Genomic DNA, 8,671 nt, shown 5'->3' on the forward strand with positions numbered 1-8,671 from the left:
GGGGTCCCTGCCAATCAAGGCCCCCCCTGGGAAAAAAATCTCTGTAAAGCACTCATTCAGATGGGGTCACCTGCTTGCTGCCCCAGATGCCCGTATCCGGTGCCAATGCAGAGGCAGGAAAAGAGCCGCCTGCCCCCAGCCACAGGGCAGCCTGCATGTGGGGATGGGGCCGGGACTCTGCCCGCTGTGGTGGGCCTGCCCAGCTCCTGCCGGCAGGACGTGGGGTCTGCTGAGGAGCCGGGTCTCAAGCCCTGCCACACCCCAGCACCAGGTGAAGGGGCTGCTTATCTGCTGTGATCCTGCCAGCCCAAATGGACCTCGGTCCCCTCCCTTCCAGGCTCCTCCAGCCTGCCCCTGTGCTGGTACCAAGCCAGAGGCACTACGTGCCCCATGGGGCCGTGGCTGCTGCTTCCCCTGGAGATGCAAGTGCTTGCACCTCCCTGCCCGCAGCAGTGCACCAGCCTTGGCAGCACTTGCTCCGCCAGGCCCCGAGCAGGGTGGGTCGAGGCGGCAGGTGGGGCGCCAGGTGCTGGGGGCAATGGTCTCCTTTGGGCTGCATTGATATCTAGAGGTGGGACAGGCTCAGAGCAGCTTTGAGAGGAAGGAAGAAGTTGTGCTGCGGGGGAGATGTGCTGGGAAAGCCCCAACCCCTGTGCCAGCACTGCCTCCCCCCATGGCCTCTGACAGCACTTCTGGAAGCAGCTGCACCTAAAGGGCAGGCTTCAGGCAGTGTCTGACCCCTACCCCAGCCCCAGGCAGGGTCCGCACTGCTCAGCAAGTCCCAGTCGCCCTGGGTCCTCCGAGAGCAGTGGCTCTGACAAGCACGAGTGGTTCAGGGGAGGGCAGTGCACATGGGAGCCTGCCCGGCCAGAGGCTGCCTGCTCTCGGCGGGGGAGCGCTGGCTGAGGGAACCAGGAGGGAGCGGCGGTGGGTTTCCCAGGTGGGCACAAGCAGCGCCTCCCCATAGAAGAGATCACCATTGAAAGGGAAGAGGGGCAGAGGGCCGTGCAGCTGAGGAGGATCCAGAGGGGAAGCCCCCCGGAGCCTCTTAGCTGAGAAGGCTGGGAGCCACACTCCCAAGCCGCGCACTAACAGACCGTGCAAATAGGTGCGCTCTGTGGGGGCACGCCGACGTTTGCACCGGCGTTAGCACAGGGCAGAGAGCCGGGGGGGAGGGGGGGGCAGTGACTCTCCAGGGGGGAGAACGTGTGGGGAGCTTGATGGGGGTGGTAACTCGGAGAGCAGCCAGGGACCCTGCCCCGATGCTGCCACCTCCCGGGGAGCCAGACAGAGCCTGGGGGCGGGGGGAGGCCAGGGTCCCCCCACCTGCCCCACATGTGCCAGGGTTGAGGCAATGGAGGGGCAGGTGGCGGTACTCCAGGCAGAGGTGAGCAGGCTGAGGGGGATCAGGGCAATTGAGGAGGAGACTGATGGGTACTTCCTTTCTCTGCAGAGCCAGACACCAGGCAGAGGAGCAGACTGCAGAAGCCCCAAAGCTGATAGGAAGGATGGACGACCGTCACATCCCGGAGGGCCAAGCCGCTCACCGCACAAATGGATCCACTGGTGCAGTTGGGGAACAGATACGAAGCCCTGGCTGCAATGGAGGAGAGTGCGGTGGAGGAAGTGGCACAGGAGGTATCTCAATCCATTCCTGAGCAAGCTGAGGGCCAGACAAGCTACCAGAGGAAGAGGAGACGGGTCATCGTAGTGGGCAACTCCCTACTGAGAGGAGCAGAGGGAAACATCTGTTGCCCAGATCCCATGGCGCGTGAGGTGTGTTGCCTGCCAGGGGCCAAGATCCAGGATGTCACAACATGGATTCCTGACCTGATCCGGCCCTCGGACTACTCTCCCATGGTCCTCATCCATGTGGGAACCAATGACACAGCTAGGAGTAGTCCTGACCGTGTCATGGGTGACTACAGGGCTCTGCGGGCCAGGCTTAGAGAGACAGGGACACAGGTGGTCTTCTCCTCCATCCTCCCGGTCAGAGGTCGCAGTAGGCATCACAGCACCTGCATCAGGGGAGGTCAACCTGCGGCTCAGAACTTGGTGCCATGGTGCAGGATTTGGCTGCCTGGACCACGACCCACACTTCCTGGCAGGGGACTTCCTGGGGCATGATAGACTTCACCTCTCAGCGAAAGGTAAAAGTATTTTCTCCAACAGGTTGGCTGATCTCCTATGTCAGGCTTTAAGCTAGCTTAGACGGGGGACGGGGAGGAAGAAGAAGGAGAACATCAGGAACCTGCAATCCAAGGGACAGCCAGCAGTACAGCACAGGTGAGCCATAAGCAGGTAAGCCATAGGGGGCCTTTGGGCATCAGAACCGGGGGGCAACAAAGGCGCCAGTCACAGGGCTCACGTACCTGTACACCACTGCTAGGAACATGGGAACAAGCAGGATGAATTAGCACTCCTGCTTGCAGAAAACACTTACAACTTAGTGGGGATAACTGAAACCTGGTGGGACTCTACCCACGACTGGGTGGTGCACAATGAGGGCTATAAGCTGTGCAGAAAGGACAGAGTAGGGAGGAGAGGGGGAGGGAGGGGTTGCGCTCTGTGTCAAGGAGCGTTATACATCGACCCTTATCAAAATGGATTCAAAGGAGGAGAAAGTAGAAGGATTATGGGTTAGGATACATGGAGGACAAGGGGAAAGAAATTTGGTGGTAGGGGTCTGTTACAGACCCCCACACGACAGGGAAGAACTAGATTTGGGGCTTCTGAGGCAGCTCTCAAACTAAGGACCATAAAAACTAAGGAGGCGGTAGTCATGGGGGACCTAAACTACCCTGACATCTGCTTGGAGATGCAGACAGCAAATTCCCACCGTTCACTCAGGTTCCTATCCTGTGTACAGGACCTCCATCTGACTCAGGAGGTACATGGTCCCACTAGGGGGAATGCCTTACTGGACCTGGTATTGGCAACAGGGGATGACATGGGAGGGGACCTACAGATCAGCGGTCACCTGGGGGACAGTGATCACCAAATAATAGAATTCATCATAAGGCATAGAGTGGGTAAGGTAACTGGTAGGGTGGAAGTGCTAGACTTTAGGAAGGCTGACTTCGGCAAACTCAGGCGTTTAATCTATGACACACTGCAGAGTAAGAGATTTAGCGAGATGGGAGCCCAGGAAGGGTGACTGTGCCTTATGGAAACTATACTTCGGGCACAGAGGGAGATGATCCCAATGTGGAGGAAAGCAGGGAAAGGGGCCAAGAGGCTTCCCTGTCTGACCAGAGAAATCCAGAGCAGCCTAAGGGCAAAAAGGTGGGCATATAAGCAGTGGAAACAGGGAGGGATTAGTAAAGAGGACTATACCTCCTCAGCTCGCAGTTGTAGGGAGCCAGTTAGAAAGGCCAAAGCTACCATGGAGATGAGGATGGCATCCCAAGTTAAGGATAACCAAAAATTGTTTTTCAGATATATAGGGAGTAAAAGAAAGGTCCAGGGTGGAATAGGACCCCTACTGAACAGGCAAAAGCAATTGGTGACAGACAGGGGGGTCAAGGCTGAACTCCTCAATGAGTTCTTTGCCTCAGTGTTCCTAAGTGAGGGGCAAGACAAGTCTCCCAATGGGATTGTAGAGAGACAACAGCAGGGCACCAGACTACCAAGCGTTGACCCTGAGATGTTGCAGAGTCACTTGGAGGAACTGGGTGCATTTAAGTCAGCAGACCCGGATGAGCTCCATCCGAGGGTACTGAAGGCACTGGATGACGTCAATGCACAGCCACTGGCAAGAATATTTGAACACTCGTGGCGCACGGGCCAGGTCTCGGAAGACTGGAAAAGGGCCAATGTGGTCCCCATTTTCAAGAAGGGGAGGAAGGAGGATCCAGGCAACTATAGACCAGTCAGTCTCACCCGTTACAAAACACCTGGGCGCAGGAGTAGGGGTTGACATTGTCTACTTAGACTTCAGGAAGGCCTTTGATACGGTAACCCACCCCATACTGGTGAACAAGTTAAAAGGCTGTGACTTGGATGATTACACAGTTCGGTGGGTTGCAAATTGGCTAGAGGGTTCAACCCAGAGAGTGGTGGTGGATGGGTCGGTGTGGACCTGGAAGGGTGTGGGCAGTGGGGTCCCGCAGGGCTCGGTCCTTGGACCAATACTCTTCAATGTCTTCATCAGTGACTTGGACGAGGGAGTGAAGCGTACACTGTCCAAGTTTGTGGATGATACAAAACTGTGGGGAGAAGTGGACACGCTGGAGGGCAGGGAACAACTACAAGCAGACCTGGACAGTTGGACAAGTGGGCAGAAAACAACAGAATGCAATTCAACAAGGAGAAAGGCAAAGTGCTGCACCTAGGGAGGAAAAATGTCCAGCACACCTACTGCCTACGAAATGACCTACTTGGTAGCACTGAATTAGAAAGGGATCTTGGAGTCCTAGCGGACTCTAAGATTAATGTGAGTCTTCAGTGTGATGAAGCCATCAGAAAAGCCAATGGCACTTCATCATGCATCAGCAGGTGCATGACAAATAGAGCCAAGGAGGTGATACTCCCCTCTATCGGGCGCTGGTCAGACCGCAGTTGGAGTACTGCGTGCAATTCTGGGCGCCGCACTTCAAGAGGGATGCAGATAACCTGGAGAGGGTCCAGAGAAGGGACACTCATATGGTTAAGGGCTTGCAGGCCAAGCCCTACGAGGAGAGAGTGGGGCACCTGGACCTCTTCAGCCTCCGCAAGAGGAGGTTGAGAGGCGACTTTGTGGCTGCCTATAACTTCATCACGGGGGCACAGAAGGGAATTGGTGAGGCTCTACTCACAAGGCGCTCCTGGGGGTCACAAGAAACAATGGCCACAAGCTAGCAGAGAGCAGATTTAGACTGGACATTAGGAGGAACTTCTTCACAGTTAGAGTGGCCAAAATCTGGAATGGCCCCCTACCCTGGGGGTCTTCAAAAGGAGGTTAGATGGGGATCTAGCTGGGGTCATCTGAACCCAGCACTTTTTCCTGCCTATGCAGGGGTCGGACTCGATGATCTATTGAGGTCTCTTCCGACCCTAACATCTAGTCTATGAATCTAAGAATTGAACCCGGTCTCCCACGTGACAGGAAGGGACACGTCACACTATAATAATCAGGACAATGCTGATGGATGTGCTGCCATCCTCTGGGACAGGGGAAGGGAATCAGACTCTCAAGAGCCAGCTGTCTCCAGGAACTGGACGAGGAAGCTTCTTCTGGCCACTGGGGGAGGAATTGCAGCGGAGAGACAGTGGGCAAGGATTTTCGGGTTAGACAGACGTGGGGCTGGAGAAAACCGCGGGGCGGTTTGGTACGCGCGAGCTAGAATTAGTTACGGAGGCGTAGTGGTTGATTGAAAAGATTATTTACTTACACCCAAGATGGTCGCGGTGTAGGCTGGATAGTTTTCCAGGTGCAGCTCCGCTTGAGTCCTCGTTGGAGGACTCTGACAAACTCGGTTCTTTGGCCCCGGAGTGGTTTAGGCTCCGCGGGTTCGGCAATTCTTTCCTCACAGAGTGGCTTAATCTCCGTGGGTTTTGTTCGGTTCCCAGGTCCCCCGGAGCTGTTAAGACTCCGTGGGTTCGAAAATTGGGTTTGAAGGATAGGGATACGTCTAGGATTGTGCTCGGCGACGGGGAGAGGCCAGAGGCTGTTTAGACCTCTGTTGCCTGCTTAAGAAAGGCGCGTTGGATCTGCAAGGGTCCACATCGCTTAGAGATCTTCACACAGCGCGAAGTCTCCTCCTCCTGGAGTTCGTGAAGTCCTCCAGTTTTCCTCTCTCTCCGACTTGGGCGGAAACTACCCAAGCCTTTTGTACGGCTAGCAAGCTAATAGCTAGCCACCACGTGTGCCTATATTCAGAACCAGCCAATAATGTGGCGCGAATCTAAATACAAATGGCGGGAACTCCTTTGCACCGTGCATCTCCGAGATGCAAAAGAAATGCACACTGCAAAGAAGCTGCAAATTGGCGGGAAATCCCCCATTGCACCGGAGTTCTCTCTTGCAGCAGAGAACTCCACCATGCAAGGAAGCTGTAATTTGAACAGGAGCATAATTTAGCTTTGCCGAAGCACATACAAACAACAAATCACAACTTTGGGTTGTGACAAACCCCAGCCTCTTCCACAGCTGCAGGGCACGCACTGTGGGGAAGCTCTGGGCCCCACTGCCACTGCAATGCCAAGGGAAGGAAGGAAGGGTATGGTATGGGCACACGGCCCCACCTCTCCATCTCTGGGAACCAGCACATGCTTCTCCCAGGAGCACTGTCCACAGCCGACTCTGAGCTCCATAGGGTCAGCTCCACAACCCCCACCCCAGGCCAGGCCTGACCCCCATGCCTCCTGCCAGGCTGGGGCTGGCACACAGGGGAGCCTGGAGCTCCCCTTGGTTGTTTTTTCAGTTGGGCAGAGCAGGGCAGAAGCAATCCTGGACTAGGATGATCCCGTTGGGTGCAAATATGTGCCCAAGAGGTACACATGTAGACTTGCTCCCAAGCAAAGTTTAATGACCCTGGAGTTACTGCGCCCATTCAGTGCCTCTCTCTCCCACTGTCCTGGTCCCTACTCTGGTGTTTCTTACTTCCCAGTTTTACTTTCTCTTCTCCTTGTAGGTTCTCTTCTTTTGTATCTCTCTATTCACCTCGCCCCTTGTCCTCTCTCTTTCCCCTCCATCTCCTTCTCCCCTGAAACTCTGGTTGGTTTCATGTCGGCCAAGGGTGGGGAGTGAACAGCACCCTCTTCCTCTGGGTGACATGAACTATGTTCTCATTTCCTCACTTTCCAAAATAGAGCCCAGCAGTTCATACAATGGTAGCCTCTGCAAAGTGAGAGAGAACAGGATGCTCATTACAGGAGTCTCCTGACTTGAGTTATAAAAGCAGGGGAGCTTCTGTGACCAGAATTGTTTCTTGGGCTTGTTTCCTGCTCCATCCTAACCATCAGGATGCAATCCTTCCCCTCTCCTCAGTTATCAAGACACCACTGTACTCTCCCTACTTTAAATCCTGATCATCTTTCTCTATCACTCTGTTACTACATATCCCAAACCATGTACATACTCTTGTCTGCCCCTACAGCAACCCTTCCTGGTCCAGCCCCCAACACGATCCTCCTGGAAACAGGCATGTGGAGCACAGTGCCCAGGCCAGTTCCACCTGACCCAAATCTGAGTTTTCTGTGGTCTGCTGTGAGGAGTTTCAGAGAAACTCCTAATTTTCAAAGTGGCTTGTATCCAGCACAGCTTGGGGGTTGTCCCTTGTAACAGTCAGAGTTTGGGGTTGGAGAACTTCTGTCTTGCCTGGGTTACATGGCTTAGATTCAATCACTGCTGCCCAATGATGCAGGTGAAGTGGAGGGGGGGGGGGGTGACAACAACTGTGAACTGTACCCCATGCTCATCCTGGTTTGTAAAAGCTAACTGAGGGAGACTAGTCCTGTTAGCTGGAGATGTCAGTGCCTCCCAAAGGTTGGAGGTCAGATGCAGCTGAAGCTGCTAAGATGGGTGGAGCTTTTTGCTTGCATGCTGATGCTCTAGGAAACTTTTAAAGAGAGCTCTGGATCGGTGATGCGGCTGTGCAGAGTAGGTGTAACCATGATCCTTGTCAGATCTTTGCCAACATGACCTCTCCAGGTAGCACCAGAAGGACTGGATCCAGGATTGGAAACAAAAATAGAATTGGGAAAGAAGATAATCCAGATCTGGAGAAAACACCAAGTCCCCCAGTTCTGTGAACAATATCATGGCCAACTCTGGCGATATGGGGCTGGAGAGATGGAAAGAGAAGGTACATGAGATCCCAATGCATGCAATTGTGGGGAAACTGGTGATAGGGATCTCAAAGCTGGGCCCACAGGGACACTTTTCCCTAGAGGTGGCAGTGAAGCAGAGAAGGGTCTGGGGTGCTTGTTCCAATGCGTCTTTAAAAAAAGGGTTGAAAAACCTGTGGGGCACAAGAATAACCTACCAGCAAAGCACTTGATCTTGATCCAAGGCAAGAAGAAACTATGGAACTGTGCAAACACTCTTATTTGCAAGCAAGAAGTGTGTATTTCTCAGGTGTGTGACCTGAGAAAGAACGCCTTGCCTTTGAAAGCTTGTCTGACTCTATCCCAACTACACAGCTCAGGGATGGGTAAAATATGGCGTGCAGGCTGGATCCAGGCACCAACTGACTGGATCCAGCCTGCAGCTGCCCCCACGGCACTCGACATGGGGCCAAGCCCCACTTACTACTGCCAGGCCAGCCCATGCCATGCTCCCTCCTGCACCTGCCAGCCTGGGCCCCCAACCACTGCACACACTTCCAGGAGCATTGTTCCCAGTGCTGCTCTGCTCCCCTTGCCTCCCACAGGAGCTGCCTGGCTGAAATGTCCTGCCGGCCTGAGTAGCACAGCAGGGGCAAGAGTGGGAGGAGGAGTCACTGCTGGAGGCAAGGGGAGTGGAGCAGCACCCAGCCAGCCGCAGCCACAACAGGAACAGCCCTGCTGGAAGCTGCCCGCTGGTCGGGGTCAGAAATGGGCTAGCAGGTGCAGGCTGAAGCTGAGGGTGAGGGGAGGGAGGGGGAAGCATGGGACATGTGCAGCAGAGCTTGCTCGGATGCTGAGGTTTGCAGCTGCCCCCGTGGTGCTTGACACTATGTGGAGCATTATGGGGAAGCTGTGGACTGCA

Source organism: Alligator mississippiensis, chromosome 11, assembly GCF_030867095.1.
Source record: "Alligator mississippiensis isolate rAllMis1 chromosome 11, rAllMis1, whole genome shotgun sequence".
NCBI lineage: Eukaryota > Metazoa > Chordata > Crocodylia > Alligatoridae > Alligator > Alligator mississippiensis.